Consider the following 20042-nt stretch of genomic DNA (forward strand, 5'->3'; position numbering starts at 1 on the left):
TGACAGGGAGTGACAGATCGGAGTGTTCAGCATAGCTGGACATCCGATCTGTCCTTCTGTCACATAGTCACCTCCCCCCCACACGTCAGTAAGCACCAGGCATACATTAACAACTTCCTCTCCAATAAAATTAACCCCTTCCCTGCCAGTGTCATTTTTACAGTAACAGTGCATATTTATAGCACTGATTACTGCAGTAATGTCACTGGTACCCCCAAAAGTGTCAAAAATGTCAGTCAAGGGTCCGATCTGTCCGCCGCAATGTCGCAGTACCGCAAAAAAAATCGCAGATCGCCGCCATTACGCGTTAAAAAAAAACACCAAAAATGACAGAAATCTTTCCCTTTGTTAGTAAACGCAATAACTTTTGCGCAAACCAATCAAAATACGCTTATTGTGATTTTTTTTACCAAAGATAGGTAGCAGAAAACAAATTAGCCAAAAATGTAAAAAAAAATTACATCTTTTTTGGGGGGAATTTCATATAAAAAAAGTTAAAAATATTGTTATTTTTTCAAAATAAACGCTCTTTTTTTGTTTATAGCGCAAAAAGTAAAAATCGCACAGGTGATCAAATACCACCAAAAGAAAGCTCTGTTTGTGGGAAATAAAGTACGTAAATTTAGTTTGGGTACGGCGTCGCACGACCGCGCAATTGTCAGTTAAATTCGCACAGCGCCGAATCGCAAAAAGTGGCCTGGACGTAAGACAGCAAAATCCTCCGGTGGTAAAGTGGTTAAGAAATGCAGTAAAATACCACATATTGTTTTTCAAAAAAAAAATACCACATGCAGTATTTTGTCGTGTTTTGCACTATTTAAGGCATGAAACCATGTGGTAGTTTACCCCATGTGTTGTCATATCCAGCAGGCAACACTTCTTTTGCAATACACACACACTTCTCAGGGCCTTGGCAGAAGTGAGCGGTGGGGGAGGAGAGCTCAGCATAAGAGAAGCGGAACATACTGGATCTGGTGGAGCACATGGTAAAGCACTTTTAATCTATTCAGCAGCCTCATTTGTCTTAGTGGTTATGTACTTTCATGTTTTGTTTGTAACACATAGTTTTGCTTACTTCTGGAACACATGGAATCATTTCTGGTTCATGTTTTTTTGTGGCATATGTTTATTCTGTATTTATATGTAGATTTTATTTGTTTGTGGTCTAAACCTGTTATTGGGTACCATTAAAGTCCATTTCTCCCTAGCCCTCACACCGCCAATGGCTGGCAAGATTCATCAGTCTTTGATGTTTAATCAATGTAACAGGGATGTAGGTACCCGTTTGTACTTTAGTCTATGCTCTGTTCCACTTTAATGACACAATCTTACTCAATATATATAGACCTAAGTGTATATTTGTTGTTTTACTAGGTCTTTGTATAGTTATATTTCAGGCGCTCTTTGTTTGCTTTACCTTGTACAGTGGGGATCGAAAGTTTGGGCACCCTAGGTAAAAATTTGTATTAATGTGCATAAAGAAGCATAAAATCTCCAAATGTCTTTAAATTACAGATTAGATATTCTTATAATATATCAACAAAAGTTAGATTTTATTTCTATTATTGACACTTTCAAAATTACAGAAAACAAAAAAATGGTGTCTGCAAAAGTTTGGGCACCCTGCAGAATTCATAGCATGCACTGCCCCCTTTGCAAGGCTGAGACCTGCCAGTGTCATGGATTGTTCTCAATCATCGTCTGGGAAGACCAGGTGATGTCAATCTCAAAGGTTTTAAATGCCCAGACTTAACTGACCTTGCCCCAACAATCAGCACCATGGGATCTTCTAAGCAGTTGTCTAGAAAACTGAAACTGAAAATAGTTGATGCTCACAAAGCTGGGGAAGGCTATAAGAAGATAGCAAAGCATTTTCAGATGTCAATATCCACTGTTCGGAATGTAATTAAGAAATGGCAGTCATCAGGAACAGTGGAAGTTAAAGCAAGATCTGGAAGACCAAGAAAAATATCAGACAGAACAGCTCGCAGGATTGTGAGAAAAACAATTCAAAACCCACGTTTGATTGCACGATCCCTCCAGAAAGATCTGGCAGACACAGGAGTTGTGGTACACTATTCCACTATAAAGAGATACTTGTACAAATATGGTCTTCATGGAAGAGTCATCAGAAGAAAACCTCTTCTATGTCCTCACCACAAAAATCAGCGTTTGAACCTTGCAAATGAAAATATAGACAAGCCTGATGCATTTTGGAAACAAGTTCTGTGGACCGATGAGGTTAAAATGTAAATTTTTGGCCGGAATGAGAAAAGGTACGTTTGGAGAAGAAGGGGCACAGAATTTAATGAAAAGAACCTCTGTCCAACTGTTAAGCATGGGGGTGGATCAATCATGCTTTGGGGTTGTATTGCAGCCAGTGGCACAGGGAACATGTCACGAGTAGGGATGATCGAACTTTTGAAAAGTTCGGCTCGGCCAGAACATCCGAACTACCCGAAAGTTCGGCTCGGATTTCAGAACCCCATTGAAATCAATGGGACCCGAACTTCGGTAATCAAAAAACACCATTTTAAAGCCATAAAACCCAATAAACGCCCCTAAAAAGTGCATAGGGTTCTGGGTCATGCCCCAGGGACTATTAATCACACAAAAAAAAGTTCTTAAAAATTGTCATTTTTGAAAAAAAAGCCAATTATTGAAAAAAAAAAAAAAAAAAAGAGATTTTTTCATTTTGACTTTGGATTTAGTATCTGGGGGGGGGGGGGGGGGGGTCTAAAAAGTGTACCGTGAAGTTTCAGCTCTGTAGCATGTCCAGAACCATAAAAAAAAGATTGTTTGTATTTTGTCACTTAGAAGTTAGAACACAGGTAGTTGGCTTCTCGCTTTTCACACCTTGCCGGTTTAATAGCAGGCGTTTTTTGGGCATTTTTTTGGGTTCTTTTGAGGCAGGAAAAACATCTGAACTTGTGTATATGGGTATATATACCACTATACACAAGTTCAGATGTTTTTCTTGACTCCAAAAACCCCCAAAAAATGCCCAAAAAAACGTCTGCTACTAAACCGGCAATGTGTGAAAGGAGCGAAGCCATATTCCAGATCTATAATTTCACTAATACAAAGTTCTTAAAAATTGTCATTTTTGATATTTTTTTGATAGAGAGCCAATTATTGAAAAAAAAAAAAAATAAAAAAAAAAAGAAAAAATTTCTTTGGATTTAGTGTCTGGGGTGTCTAAAAAGTGTACTTGTGAAGTTTCAGCTCTGTAGCATGTCCAGAACCATAAAAAAAAGATTGTTTGTATTTTGTCACTTAGAACACAGGTAGTTGGCTTCGCCCCTGTTACACCTTGCCGGTTTAGTAGCAAGCATTTATTTGGGCATTTTTTGGGTTCTTTGGAGTCAGGAAAAACATCTGAACTTGTGTATAGTGGTATATATGTTGGATGGTAACTTGATGCCATCTTTGAAAAAGCAGAACTTAAAGAGAGGATGGCTTCTACAAATGGATAATGATCCTAAACACATCTCAAAATCTATGGGGGATTACATCAAGAGGTCGTAAACTGAAGGTTTTGCCATGGCCTTCACAATCTCCTGACCTCAGCATAATTGAAAATCTATGGATAGACCTTAAAAGAGCAGTGGGTGACAGACAGCCCAGAAATCTCAAAGAACTGGAAGACTTTTGTAAGGAAGAATGGGCAAAGATACCTCAAACAAGAATCGAAAGACTCTTGGCTGGCTAAAAAAATTGTTTAGAAGCTGTGATACTTGCCAAAGGGGTCAGCACAAGCTATTAACTCTGCAGGGTGCCCAAACTTTTGCAGATGCCATTTTTTTGTTTTCTGTTATTTTGAAAGTGTAAATGATGGAAATAAAAGTTAACTTTTGTTGACATATTATAAGAATGTCTAATTTGTAATTTGATGCCTTTTGGAGATTTTTCCATCTTTCCTTGGCTTCTTTATGCACATTAATACAAATTTTTACCTGGGGTGCCCAAACTTTCGATCCCCACTGTAATGATGGGCTCATATGTTGTGGCTTTTAGTGTCATGGGGAAACAGTTCCCCCGATGTCCATGTTATTAATTTACCAATCCTTGCCTTGCGATTTCTGCTATGTTGCATCACGAATATGGGAACCATATCTGCTCCCTTCATTTCTCATTTCTTAATTTTACCTGCAGAACACTAGACAGCGAGACCCAGGATTTGTGGAATATGCAATTTCTTTACAGGAAGTGTCAGTTCTTAAACTACAGAAAGAGATCATGCATTAACCTGTGCATTGCCATGCAACATGCTTCATGTTTGATCACAAACAGAAACTGCTGACAAAGAAATGTGACACACACTATAGACTGTAGACTGTGTGCACAGAGCAACAAATGGCATTGATATACTGTACAACATGATCAATGTTGATCTTATGCAGGTAAAAAACACAAGGTGCATGTAGAAAGGTGTATAATGCTGTTAAGATAGGATCATATGTGATGGAAGAGTTGTGGATACAAAAACTATGATGTCTGCATGTGTTGCATATATAGAGAGCAGGCTCTAAATCTTGGAAAAAAAAGAAAACATTCCCCTCTGGGTGACCTATGTACATAACATAGATTTTAACACACTTTGTTGCAGATTCCTACCTTTTGTTATTCTGAAGGAATCACGGTTTGTTTTCTGTGTCCATGTGGAGAGTGAATCTGTATGGGAATGGTTTTATAATCATTAATCATCTGCTGCACCTTCAGGAAAGTATTAGGGCCTGCATCCCTTTAGGTGTATTCCTTTTGTGAGTATAGTATATATATATATAAAATGCCAATTTTGTTGCAGGGAATGCCAAAAATCTGATTTGTATCTTAGTGCAGACTTCTGGGAAAATCAGGGAGCAAATCACAGAAGCAGGAAAGGACATACCTAGGGGGTGTTCTGTACACCATCTGTATACAGAATACCTCCAGGTAGCCATATTGCACTGCATTTTTCAGAGAAATATATATATATTTTTTTTTATTTGCTAATGTTTTTTCCATGAAAGTGGAGTTATCCTTTAAGTCATGGCCAACATTCAGTGCACACCACACATCCTTTGACTTGGTGTATCCACCTTTGTCTAGGTAAAAAGTTGTGAGGTATGTGTATCTGCAGCAGCATTTCTGAACCCATAACTTTTTGGGAAGCTGTTGCACATATGACTCCTGCCAGTCAAGATGTTGCTGGATACATGGCTGAGGCCTTTTGTTTTATTAATCAACAACCGGAACACACAGAGACAGGAAATTACATCATAACCATGTAGTTCCATTAGGAAAAACATTTAACATAATAACATAATAATACCATAACATTACCACCTGGTGACAGAACTACTAATCACAGTATAGTATATGAGAACGGTTGTTGCATATACTGTATGTCTGTATAAACACAGCAAGCTAACACTAACCTTCTGAAAATACTAGTTGTACTGGCTGTAATTCTGAGTCAATAAATTCAATACTTCCATTGTCTCTGATCCATTAAATAGATACATATCAGTTTTTACTTTTTTCTTTTTTTTACTCTTTTCTTCATTTAAAAAAAAAAAAAATAAATTAAACTTAATACACTTTTGGTGCCCAAGTTCAGCCTGTGAGTTTTTGGCAGGGCGTTAAACGTGGGTACCTTTAGATGTTTGACCATAATTGATTCATAGGTTTCTTTGTCAATGATATCCTGGTGATATGCTTCCATAAGTATATGTTTTTATTCCGTCCTGAACTTTTCCACCATTTTTTTCTGGAATCTGCCTGTACCACTCTTTATTTTTCAATATGTTTAAGCACATATTTCTATATTGGTACTTCCCCATCACTACTACATTCCCCCCTTTATCTGATGGTTTTCTTATCAACTCCTTATTTGCACTAAGCAATTTAAGGGCTTCTTTTTACTCCCTAGTTAGGTTCCCTGTAGAGTACCCTTGTATACTTATATCTCATGGCATACTTGTGTGACAAATGCCCAAATATTGGGATTTGTTTGCAGTGGAGGGAATTTGTCATATTTTTTCTTTAATATAGTCTCCTCTGGGGGCAAAGACAGATAGGATTCTTCTGTTTAAGCAGGACTCTCAATGCCTGCAGTGAAGCTTTCATGGGAATGGGTAGAATAGAGATGTCCCATGGTCTCCAAATGTCACATTTAAGTAATAAGAAGCCAGAGTTCCAGAAGATGATGGCCAATTAATTCTGAGTTTTTGGGTTCTTGTAGTAGTTTGACATTGCAACGCCAGATGGGGATGAAGGAGGGGACAGCACATTCCTCATTTACTATGGCTATGGCAAGATGGTCTGACCATGTAAACCCTTGTATGATAGAAGAAAACACATTTAAAAAAAACATTTATCAGCAAGAAACAAATCTATGCGAGAGTATGTATGATGTCTGGGGGAGAAATAAGTGTAATCCTTCTCGTTTGCATGCTGGCATCTCCAGACATCATACAGCCCTTTCAGTTGGAGTATGTGGCGTAGTGAAGCTGTGTGGCTTACTCTGCGTGAAGTAGAGTCTAGGTGGGGGTCCACAGTAGGGCTAAAGTCACCACATATTAATAGATATCCATACTTGACAGATTTGATGCGCTTAAGAAGCTTGCGAAGGAATCTTAGTTGGTGCTGGTTGGGGGCATATAAGCCCACCAGAGTCTATGATTGCTCTTTGATGTCACAGGTGACAATGATGTATCCCCCCACACTGGCCAAAAAAAGAGTCCTTAAGCTGATAGTAGTACATCCTGTTTTTTCTCTGAAGCGCAAGAGAGAAATATGTTTGGGTTGTTCTTATGAGTGCACTTAGGGAGGTTGGAGGCTAGGAAATGGGTTTCCTGTATACTCAAAATAACAGCTTGCTTCTTTACAGCCTTTTTTCACATGGAGAAGTACTTGGCTGGGTGATTTAGGCCTTTACATTTAGAGACAGACATTTAATTGTCATGTTGGTGGATTAAGGAAGGGGTGCAGAAGGAAAGTTCAACACTTACTGCGTTGGCTGCCGGATGCTGGTCTGAGGGTGGAATAATAGGTGCAGGTTTCCACTTCTCTGGGAGGACACGGTGAGGGGGCAGAAGTTATCGGAGGTCCGCAGGAGAGGTAGAGTTGGTTCTTCAATAAGGGTTTGCAGGGCATCTCTGTCGGCTGTTAGTGTACTGGGAGAACAAACAATACCATGAAACAACACATACTGTAACAGAAAAAATATATGCAGAATGATAAAAAAGAACCCGCAATAGGATTCAAATGCAGAGTATGTATGTAGTTGTTATAGTGTTGGTGAAAGGTATATTTAGGGCCTCTATTAGAGTTCTTTTTCTTTGAAGATCGTTTACGGGACACAACTTGCCATTTTGGTTGGATATTCAAAGGCATGTCAGGCTGGGGAGGGTCTGTTTGGGGGTCCAAGATGATGTCCCATTGGCGGACAGCAGTCAAGCCCTCGTCTAGAGAGGACATAGTGGTGGTAGACCCAATGTGAGTGATGAAGAGTGAGGCAGGGTATTTCTATTTATATGAAATATGGTGGTTGCGCAGGGCCTTGGTAATTGTGGCCAGGTTTAGTCAGTGCTGGAGAGTGTGCCTGGAGAGGTCTGGGTGTAGTTGGAGTGAAACCTTTTTTTTCCTGACATTGGTCTGTTTTACGAGATGCATTTAAAAGTATTTCCTTGCTACAATAGAAATGTAGACTGAGCAGGACATCTCTAGGCACTTCTCCTGCCAAGAAAGAGGGTTTCGGGACTCTATGGACTCCGTCCACCGTGAGCTCCAGTTCTGATAGTGAAGTGGGATGTGAACAGCTAATGAACAAATTTCGGGAGCTGACTGAGACGAAGATACCATTTCAGGTATACCCCTGATCGTTATGTTGTTTCTCCTAGACCTATCTTCTAGGTCTGCTTTTAACTTTAAGCCATAGGATTTCATCACTTTGGGCACTCCACTAATGTATTAGAGGACATGGAGTAATCCTCCCAAGGAATTTTCCACATGATCAACCCTCTCTCTCCCCTAAGGCCTGCACCTCAGCCTGGCTTTTTCATATTATTATGCAGGGATGACCTAAGAGACATCAGGATATTCTTTAGCATTGTATTGGATACAGAGGTTGGGAAACCAGAAATAGGGTCAGAAGATATATAGTTACTAGTTGCCTGAGATGCCCGAGGCCCACTCACCTCCATATCAGGGGTCCCAATGGCTGCTACAAGGGAAAGCCGTGCGCTGCTTGGATGTGGATGTGTGGAGGCTGCAGAAAAGGATCCACTGTGTGGAAGTGCTTGTTTTGCAACATTCCCCTGTACAATAGGGCTGGAAGCTTAGGCTACAGCCTGGTCCCTCAGCCACGAGGATCGGGCGCTGCCGCCATTTTGTTGAAGCCCTCTTGAAACAGAGGAGAACAGAGGAGAAGAAGCCTGACAGCTTGTGCTGCTGTGGCCGCAGCTCCTTCCTTCTCCTCCGCTTTGAGCTGGTGCTCTTGGGGCTGAGGATGCTGGAAGTGGCCTTGCTGTGTGGCGTAAAGGCCCCAATGTGAGCGTATTCCCCAAATCAGCTGCGGAGCTCCTGGATTAGGTGTCCATTATGCAACTCAGGTGCCGCACCCCCCCCCCCCCCACACACACACACACATTTTAAGTATTTTGTATTAATATTTGGCATTAGCACCAAATGGCATATTGAAGCTGGATTGTGACATAAACAGATTGCTGGGTGGTCTTCAGCTAGTTCCTACTTTACCTGTGACCTGATCTGCTATGTTTGCCTTCCCATGCATAACCCAGCTTGCCCTAGACCTGTCTCTCGATTCCTGCCTACCTTTTGTGACCCCAGCTTATACCGTAACTCTGTTTCTATACCTCGCTGCCTGGCTGTGTACTGATCCCAGCTTGTATCCTGCCTCTGCCTGATATTACTATAACTCGCTGCTCAGCTGTTGATGACCTTTTGGCTTGTATGCTAGCTACGCTCCTGTTGGCTGATCAATTATTACTGTGTTCTGGTCTCTGGTCCCTGTCTGGTTATCCACAGTCATCTGTATCCTCCAACCAACAGCTGGCGCTGCCCACTACACCAGTCCTTGTGCAACTTAGTGTGCTTACACCTCCTGTCACCACTACCAGGGGTGTGGGACAGGAGGTGCAAGAGAAGCCCTCTTTTCAGCTCAAACTCCACCAGGTATGTGACAGGCACAGTATATGATTTGGTAATTCATGTCATTATTACAAAATAAATGTAAAATAAAGTTTGTTTAAATAAATAAATGATACAACAATATAAACTCAACACTACTATACTGGAACATAATAAGGCATATTATCTGCACCTTTTCCCCATTGCGGATGGCATTGCCCATTGATCGATCTTGGTCTGTAGCTCACCTGCAGCTGTGTCTGTTTGCCCCATATTGGCACTGCATGTCCATACTTATATATATATATATTTAGCAAAAAAAAGTTGTCAAGCTACAGGGTGGAGTGGGGAATGGGGATCACTTTGACACAGTTGGCTGGCTTGGTCATGTATTGCAATAAAAGTAAACTAAGAATCCCTGTTTTTTAGGTGAAAGTTTGCTATAAACATGTAAGGGTTGCATGTCGTTACACCTCTTTAGTATCTCATGTGTTGCTTATATGGGCATCATTTAGGGCCTGAACAAACTGCATACTACTTAGGGCATTTAAAGTTGTTGGATTATTCATTAATGACACAATAAATGATGTTCTATGTGCTCTAACCCCCTTGCATTTTGTTCATTGTGGTGTTTATGGAGAGCATCTGGTTAAACAGATAGATGACTATTTTAACCTGTTGGTGCTGTCTATCCTTCTAAATGTTGTATCTTTCACATTGTGGTTGTACATTACTGGATCTTGGTCTTTGATCCACCTCCTTATATGTCAATTTCTATTGCACAGTGCAGGTCAGTAATTAAAGGACAGGGATGTTAGAAGTTACAAGTTGCTGGGTTATTATTTAATGGAGCAATAAATTATTATCTCTGTGCTGTAAGCCCTTTGTATTTTTGATTGGTTTGTTTATTTATTTACTTATGTACTTACAGTATGCATATCCATGTGTACATTTATTTATATACATAGACATTTGTTCTTGCAGGTTATTAGCAATAAAAAGGCTCATTCATCGTAATCCATTTTTCCTTTTAGGCATATGTTCTAAAAAGGAGTTTGTGGAAACAGAAAATCAAGAACAACTTGGTTTATGTTTTATTCCTTATTTTTCCAGATTCTTCAAATATGCCTTACAATGAATTTAGTTTAATTGTTTGAATGAAATATATTTTATAGCCAGCTGTACCCCAAAAGAAATGGCATATGAACAGAATCCTAAGGTTGCAATCTATAGACTATAATAAGGATAAGCTAATTGCATCCAATTTCGATTCTCATTACTACCTTTGTCAAGAAAAGAGATTGATTCTGAGCCATTTTCAAATCTTGTTAAAATCTTTGTCAGTAGAATGAGGTACCATCATTTTATTGCTTAATGTGTAGTGTTCATTATATGAACTTGCAGCATTTTCATCTACCCATTTAAAAACTAAGTAATATAACAAGATTTCTTTCTTCTTATTTCCCATTCTTTTTTTTTATTTCCAAAGAATACAATTACAGAAGTTATTGTTACAGCACAAAGCACACAATAATGAGTCAATTCACCTATAAATGATACTTCAGGTTTTGTAGGTTCTGGTAAGAAACTGCCACTATATGCGCGGAGGACTCAAAGATGGCCACTTAGCCTTGGAGCTCCGCACCGCTGCGCACCGCTCTGGTCTTCTGATTCCCCGCCACAGCCTTTAAAGCACTCATTCCTGACCTGCTCCATCAACGGTCGACCTGGAAACACCCAGGGAATCATCCTAAATTCTGGAGGCTCTGCCAGGAGGAATCTATCCAGTCAGCTGTACCACATCAAAGATGGTGGTGGCTACTACACGTGACACAGACTGTAATACAGGGGAATCCATAATTGACCAAGACACCTCAAGCCCTGCAATACCTCCTATAGTACCTCCTATAGTACATGTCACACTGAGTAATCAGCCCCATGCTGCACCTTCCCAATATCTACTGAATCACTGATTGGGAGGACATGTGAAGACCTTATCCTGACACCCATGAATTACTTTCTGACCACCTCAGATGCATGTGAGAAGGGTGCCCACAATCCCCATATAAACTGCAGCATTTGGGATCACGGATGGAAGTCATGGAATAAAAGGCTGATCAACTTGTAGCCAGAATTAACCAAAACGCTTCCAGAATTCAGGATATCCAGGATCAGTTGGAAACTGCATTGTCCAAAATAAATGACCTTGAAAACCGTTAAAGATGATACAACTTCGGAGTCAGAGGACTCCCTGAATTAGTGAAAGAAGTTAACCATGCAATTAGTTCCTTCATCAAGGACTTAATCTCAGACATCCCAGAACCCTGTTTGGAATTGGACAGAGTGCACAGGGCCTTGCAACCAATGCGATCCAATGGTCTACCGAGAGACATTATAGTTAAACCCCACTTTTACTCTGTCAAGGAAGAGGTGATGAAATTGTCCAGGAATTCAAATGGGCTCACTATTCAGGGACATTGGGTCCAGGTCTTTGCGGACCTCTCCCCCTTTACCGTACAAAGACTTCGCTCTCTGAAACCCCTCCTTCAAGTTCTGGCTCAAAAGGACTTAACATACAGATGGTCCTTTCAAATTTGCCTAAACTTTTCGTATCTGAACAAGGCTCACAGCTCATTTTCTGAAGGTCAATGCCTGCTCCTACACCTGGGGCTGATTACCGAAGAGATCCCTCCTCCTTCCACCGCCAGGGATTTCTCATCTGCCAAAAGGCATTCTCCTCCTAGTTCACTTACTCAGGTATGGCAGAAACAACAACCAAAGAGGTCAAGGGACTCTTTTCTTATACCTTTCCTTAGTTATTCTTGGGCATATTTTTTGTTAAGATACTGCTAAGATGTCATCCAGGGTGGCTCCTAGGGTTCTCCCCTTTGGTGGGGCAAACTCTGAGACCCACTATACTCACTGGATACATTACTATATGGAATATTATGATTGACCCTGTGCAGCTGCCTCTTTGATGCTCTAGGCGGGTAACAAAGAAATCTTTGCTGTCTGATTGCTTGACAGGGGTTAAGGAGCAGCTTGGCGACAATTGTTCAGGCCCTATTCCCTCCATGTTTTAAGGAACAGTGCTCTGTTTATTTTAAGTTATCTATTATATCACTAGGTGAGTGGACACAATGCGCCTCCATCTGCCGCTGATGCGTTTATGTTTTACTATCAGTAGCAGATGTTCCCCACTTTCTGGGGATATCACCATTCTCAGGTTTTTTGGTGAGAAGTGCCTGGACCCTTCCTCACCTGGGTGGGTTACTGGGTTTTTGGTTTCATTGTTTCTATAATTCTTGTCTTGTATTCTTTTGCTTCCCCGTTTCTACCTCTTTTCTTTTTCTTTCTCTAACCTCTCCCTTTCCTTTGGTCTGCCTGGAACCCCTCCTGCATCGATTCGCAGAATTGAGACATTGGAAAGGCTGTGGATGCACTGCACAGCAGGGTGACCTGTATTCACTGGGTGAGATTTTTTTCTATTTTGAGTTGCCCAAGCCTCTGATCCATGACTAATTCTAAACCTTCCGATATGATCATGTAGATTATATCCCACAATGTACAGGGTCTTCATTCCCTGGTAAAACGGCAAAAATTGTTTCAATTATATCATACCCTCAAGACAGATGTTATTCTCCTACAGGAAACCCATTTCCCAATCTCTTACAACCCCTCCTTCCTTCACCAGAGCTTCCCCCAATTTTACCTAGCTAATGTCGTAAACAAGACACGTGGAGTAGCAATTTTCTTTTCCAAATGTTTACATTTCTCCCCTTCCAAAATACTCAGGGATCCGGAGGGTCATTACCTGTTGGTGGTGGGTACCATCGATGGAAAGATCTATACATTTGTATCCTATTACACTCCAAATAAAGGCCAAGCGGAATTTTTTGAAACCATGCCACAAACACTGAAGCCTTATTTACAGGGTAGCATCATTTTTTGGAGGCAACTCCAATATAGCATTGGATCTCTCAATGGATAAATCAAGCAAGGGGATCCCAAAATCAAAACTCCCCCCAGACAAAGCCTAAAAATAGCAAAGGTTCTTCACTCCCTTGGCATGATAGATATCTGGAGGGAATTAAACCCCCATGTTCAGTCCCACATCACATGTACGCCAGGATAGACCATATTTTTATTAGATCTTCCTCTATTCCCCTAACCATAACATCCAAAATTCGAGACACACCCCTATCAGACCACTCCATGCTGACAATTTCCCTCCGACTCTCTTTATGGGACGACAGCCCATTCAAATGGCCTCTCAATGAGGCCCTCCTGAGTAACCCTTTACAATGTACTATCCTAGAAAAAGCCTTAAGGAATATCTTACAGACAATGACAATAACAGCATTTTGCCAACAACACTTTGGGCAGCCCACAAAGCAGTGCTGAGAGGGAAACTCATTCAAATTTATTCCCAACTGAAAAGTGAACGCAGAGCTGAAATCCAGAAACTGAATGGGGAATTCCATTATCTGAGCAAATGTCACAAATCTCCCTACCCCTACCACCCTGGCTCAACTAGACTCAGCCAAGGTGAAATTAAAGCTCTGACTACAGTAGCAGAAAAGCACATTAGATGGACTGGTGCTAAATTCTTCTCACAGAAGGACATGATAGGTTTTAAATTGGTGAACAAACTATGCCCCAACCTTATCCTTCCCTAAAATTTGCACTTCATCAGTGGACTTACCCAAAACCCAATCCGCATCATTGAAACCTTTCAGACTTTCTATTCTAATTTGTATAACTCGCAATCTTCTCTTGCCCTACATAAGTTGGAGACTTTTCCCCCTACCCAAAATCACACAAACCCATAGGGAAATCTACGATAAACCTTTCACACCAGAGGAGATATTGGAGGCCATTAAGTCTCTCAGACCAGGCTCAGTGCCTGGGCTTGATGGTTTTTCGGTTGCCTATTATAAGAAATTTGGCCCCTCCTTGTCTTTCCCCCCAGACAGTGAATTAAACTCAGCATATATCTCCATTATTTCCAAACCTGGGAAAGATGTAAGTGATGTTAGTAACTATCGTCTGATATCACTTATTAATAACGACCTCAAACTTTTGACGAAAATTCTTGCATCCAGACTGTCGAGCTTTATAGCTAAATATATTCACAAGGACCAGGTGGGTTTCATTCCTGGGAGGCAGGGCCTAGATCTAGTTAGGAGAGCCACATAGATATAATTTAGTTGCTACACTCTCATTGGGATGGGGGATGCCCCGCAGGAAGGCTTTCTTTTGTCTGTTGACCTCCAGAAGGCCTTTGATTCTGTCTCTTGACCCTACTTTTTTGAAATACTAGGAAGATGGGGTTTCCGCTCTAAATTCTTGGGAATCGAAAGGGACAGCACTTGGGAGGTGTGGTTGGCATGATGTGAGCAGGGAACGCCATGTCTCACCTGTGCTCCGGTATCCTGAGCAGCCGATCAGTGTATGCTGCCGGGCAGAGGAGAGGTGTGGAGAGCGAGGAGGAGTGATCCGGAGCTGGTGAGCTGGTGTGGGCAGAGGAGAGTGAGACAGTCTCGGTAGGAGGCAATAGCAGGGGAAACCGTTGGGGCGTGGGGAGGGCAGTGTCGCTGGGAGAAGGTAACTGCCTGGCTGTGAGGTGGTAGTGAACTGTGGAAGATAGGAGCTGCCATTGAGACCTTTACAGTCTGTATCAGCCCTGCAATATCCTCTGTCCTCTAATAACCCCTGCTGATAACCCCCTGCTGATGTGTTTTTTTTTTTCTCCTCGGCTCCCCCTGGCGCCCCCTGCCCTTCATTTGTCCCACTTTGCTATCCGGCTCTCTGGGCTGCCTGACTTCTGATTAAAGTGGAAGACCTTCCTGAAAACTGAAAGTAAAGGTGAAGAGTGCATTCAACTGTTATCTTGCATTTATTTAATCTGACTTGGGCTGGCAGAACGCTCTCTTGGTCAATGAAGTATTGGATCATCCGTACCTTGTGTGAATATTTGAAGTCATACAGATAAGTGAAATTTACTTTTCTCTCTTTTTTTGAAACTTGTGCTTAATGCAGTCTTGGAATGGGGGTGTAAGCCTAGCACCAAGGGTGTGATCTAGTATAGCAATTGGAACACAAAGTTGGAGGCAATGACAAGGAAAAAGGGAGGCACATCAGGACTACAGGACTACTGAAGAAAGAACTGTCCCCTTTTTTGGTCAGCTCTAGAAAGGACTCATAGAGTCCCAATGAGAGCCCCCTCCTTGGAAGGGCCTCCAAGGTCAGTGAAACTGCTGCTTTTTAAAGAAACAATATTAAGAAAAGCAAGAGGAATGAAGGAAATTAGGCTTAATATGGCAAACATCTTGTTCTTCACAGATTTCTCTGCAGAGGTGTAGAGAAGAAGAGTGAGATTTGTAGATATCAAGAGGCGGCTGCAGCAGTTAAACATACAATATGCTATGCTTTATCCAGCGCGGCTGAAAGTCGATGCACAAGGAGGAGTTTGGTTCTTTGATACACCTGCTGCAGACACAGTTGGTTATAAAGGAATGAGTGGTATATATAAATACTTTGATAAGAAGTATAAATCCTAACTTCTCTGACTTTCTATATTGGTTTTGAATTTTTTTTTTTTTTTTGGAGCACAGGATTGGAGTTATGATTTAGAGTAAGTTTATTAGAGAGTCACATGTGTTTTTTTTACACTGACACAAGGTATTTTTGTAAGAACCACAATTTACTCCGTAGTGTTTTTTTTTTTTTGGAGGGGGGGGGGTGGATGGAAGGGAAAATGGGTATGGATTAAGCATGTTGGAAATTTACCATGGCTTATAAATAGAAACTTGTTTAACCACTTGCCGCCAGCCCCACGCAGATTTACTGAGGCAGGGCGGCTCGGCTGCACATAATCACGTGATTATGTGCCTGCGGTTTTGATTAGATACAGCGGGAGGCAGGCCGCAGGAGGAGCAGGCTCGATTAAAATTTACGCTCTTTTTTTGGTTATAAGGCAAACGAAAAACTGCAGAGGTGATAAAATACCACCAAAAGTAATCTCTATCTGTGGGGGAAAAAAGGACATCAATTGTATTTGGGTACAGTGTCACACAACGGCGCAGTTGTCAGTTAAAGCAATGCAGTGCCGAATTGCAAAAAATGGTCTGGTCATTAAGGGGGTAAAAGAGTGGTTCTTTGAATTGTCTTCTCCCTCCCTGCATGATACAAGTGTCCCTGGCTTTGACATTAGCTAGACCAGTGGATCTAGATGAGAGCCAGAGGAGGGTAAGCCTTCCGGGTCTCCACATACCCTTGATGGGGTCTCCATGCCCACAGTTCGATTCCATGGGGATGGCGTGCCTGACTCCCACTGGGTTGGAGGAGCCCGGGCTATGCTCCCTTCCCCTAGCTCGGGATCTCCTGGGCCTTCTACGACAAGAGGCTGAGAGGGTGTAAGAAGCTTTTGCTACTTGTTGTGGTCATACGTTTAGTTTGAATTATACTCTATGTCTCTATATAATTACACAAACCACTCTAAAAGGTTTTGATTATTTGTATTGTACTTGTTTATTTACACCTTTGGGCCTTGCAGGCTAATTTATTATCTGTATGTCCTTTTTATTACGATATTCAATAAACATTAATAAGAGGAAAAAAGAAAAAAAAAAGAAAAAAAGAAACTGCCACTATGAGAGTGTTACACTTTCCTTGTTGGACATTTATATCCAACAGGTGGCATTGGAACATCCAGAGGTAGATATGAAGAGCCAGAATCCATCCATGAAAAGGTCATGCCCTGCAGACAGTCTAAGCAAGATGTGGGAAACTCATTTCACTAGTGTTCACCTGTAGTTTAAAACCTCATTAACTTTAGTTGTCTAACTCTTTAACATCTTCATGACCGCCCGCTGCACATTTACTACGGCAGGCACAGCCCTACACCCGTGATCGCTCCCCGCTGAGAGAGAAGGACGGTCAGCTGTTGTAAACACAGCTGACCGTTCTTATCTCTGAAATGATCACAGAGCGCCTGTAAACTTTCTATATAGGAACACAGGTCTCTGTGGTCATTTCACAAGTCCATCCCCCATACAGTTAGTAAAAACTCCCCTAGGCTCACACTTAACCCTTTGATCACCCCTATGTTAACCCCTTCCCGCCAATGTCATTATTACAGTTACAGTGCATATTTTTAGCACTGATTACTGTAGTATTGTCACTGGTCCCCCTAAAAGTGTCAAAAATGTCAGTTAGGGGTCCAATCTTTCTGCTGCAATGTCGCAGTCCCGCTAAAAATTGTACATTACTAGTAAAAAAAATAAATAAAAATGACCTAAATCTTCCCCCTAGTTTGTAAACGCGATAACCTTTGCACAAAACAATCAAAATACATTTATTGTGATTCTTTTTTTTACCAAAAATATTTAGCAGAATACAATATGGCCTAAAAGGATGAAAAATTTTGATTTTTACATTTTTGTTTTTTGGGAATATTATATAGCAGAAGGTGAAAATAATTGTTTTGTTTTTCAATATTGTCTCTAAATCATTTGTTTATAGTGCAAAAAAAAAAACGCACAGGTGATCAAATACCACCAAAAGAAAGCTCTATTTGTGGGAAACAAAGGACATCAATTTTTAGTATAGTGTCACACGACCGTGCAATTTTCAGTTTAAAATAACGCAGTGCCGAATCGCAAAAAAAACATAATGCAAGTATAAAACAATATAAATAGATATAGTCCATGCAAAGAAGCTTGTGACTCAGAAGTGTGTTTGAAATTCCCTCCGGAACGGAGGGAGGGAGGAGCCACTGACGTCACCCGCTGTCATGTCATCCGGAAGCAGCTGTGTCCAAGCCAGGGCTCGCTGCGGTTTTGTCTTCTGTGTTCTACTACAGAGTAAGAGGCTTTTTGTTATACGCTTTAATTAAGATTTATTATCAGTATTATGCTATGGTCTGCCCGCTTGTGTTTTGTATGGTACCGTGGAGACGTTAATAGTTCCCAAGGGAAGGATCCTGTCGGGCCAGCTACAGACTCCTAAATGGGATTATCGGTACCTGCTAGAAACATACACCTATGCTTTGAGGCTTCAGAGTGGAGATATGCGCTTGTGTCTTTTGCTTTCAAGGCCAATTTGTGTGGTGACGGTTGTCGCACAGAGAGCACTTATGTCCTCATTTTAGGAATCAATTTCCAACACACTTTTCAGTCACGAGCTTCTATGCATGGACTATATGTATTTATATTGTTTTATACTTGCATAATGTTTTTTTTAGCGCTGCACTGATTGCTGTGATATTTTCTATACTGATTTTGTATTTTGACCTGAGTGTTCAGCTGCTTTATTCATTGACTGTCTGATAGAGCGCTGATATATTTTTGTTATATATTTACAGAGGATTGCATTTGCTCTAGGGATCGACCGATATTGGTTTTTCGTTGCTGATAACGATACCGATATTTTGCCCATCGCATATCGGTATCGGCCGATATGGGCCGATATTTTGTACATCCTATGTCAGGGTCTGAGACTAGTCTTTTCCTCCTCCAACCATTAGGTGGTGATGCTCATGTAAGGGTAAAATTATGTCACATTTGGTTTCAAGCATTTTGTATTTCTCAGATATTCCAGGTTCTTATGGTCAGTGAAAATTAGTATTGGGTGAGCTGCCCCTTCCAGGAGATACCTCCATTCCTCAAGTGCAGCTTTAATGGCTAAAAGTTCATGGTCTGCCACATGATAATTATTTTCTGCCGATGAAATTTTACAGGAAAAGAAGGTATCCGGATGCAATAAAGCTTTGGCTCCTGTGACAATACTGTTCCTACTGCTGTTTCTGAGGCATCTACTTCCAGGACATATGGCAGGGCTGGGTCAGGGTGTCTTGATATAGGTGCAGAAGTAAATAGTCCTTTCAGGCTTTGAAAGGCAGACTGTGCCTCAGGTGTCCAGGGGAACCGGTTGTTGTGCCTGGTCAGTTGTGTGATGGGGGAGATGATGGCTGAAAATCCTTTGATAAATTTCCAATAAAAATTTGCAAAGCCTACAAAGCGCTGTATCCCTTTCTTGTCTATGGGAGCTGGCCAATCCAAGATGGCGGAGACCTTCTGGGGATCCATCCTTATGCCCTCCGTGGAGATTATTAAGCCCAGGATTTGGATACTTTTCTCAGGTACGCATTTCTCAGGTTTAGCATACAGACCATGCTGTCTGAGTCGGGAAAGTACACTCCTGACGTGACCCAGATGAATCTCTAGAGAGGCAGAAAAGATCAGAATGTCATCTAGATATACAATGACAAAAAGATCCAAAAAGTCCCGAAAAATGTCATTGATAAAGTGTTGGAATATAGCGGGAGCGTTGCACAGACCGAAGGGCATAACCAGGTATTCAAAATGCCCAAATCGGGTGCGGAAAGCAGTCTTCCACTTATCATCTTCCTGTATGTGGACCAAGTTGTATGCCCCTCACAGATCCAATTTTGTGAAAATGGTTGCTGCTCTAAGTCTTTGAAAAAGTTCAGGAACCAATGGTAAAGGATAACGGTTCTTGACCGTGATCTTATTAAGTTCACGGTAGTCAACACAGGGCCGAAGGGAATGATCCTTCTTCTCAACAAAAAAGATGCCAGCCCCGGCAGGAGATGTGGAGGGGCAGATGAAACCCTTCCTCAGACTGTCATCGATGTAGTCCTTTAGAGCCACAAGCTCAAGTTCAGTTAGGAGGAAAATACGCCCAAAGGGCACTTCAGCTCCCAGCATTTTAGACAATAATGGCTGTGTGTTGAGTTATTTTGAATGGACAGCAAATTTACACTGAAGTTTAAATCCCGAAAGGGATTAATATAGCGCTTGCTTCTAATTAGTCAGGGGTGAGTAATTCCTTATTCACACACCTGAATAGTGAACAATCAAGTGAGGAGAAATTATTTCCTA

The sequence above is a fragment of the Pelophylax lessonae genome (genome assembly GCF_965119305.1).
Source record: "Pelophylax lessonae genome assembly, chromosome: 2".
Lineage (NCBI taxonomy): Eukaryota > Metazoa > Chordata > Amphibia > Anura > Ranidae > Pelophylax > Pelophylax lessonae.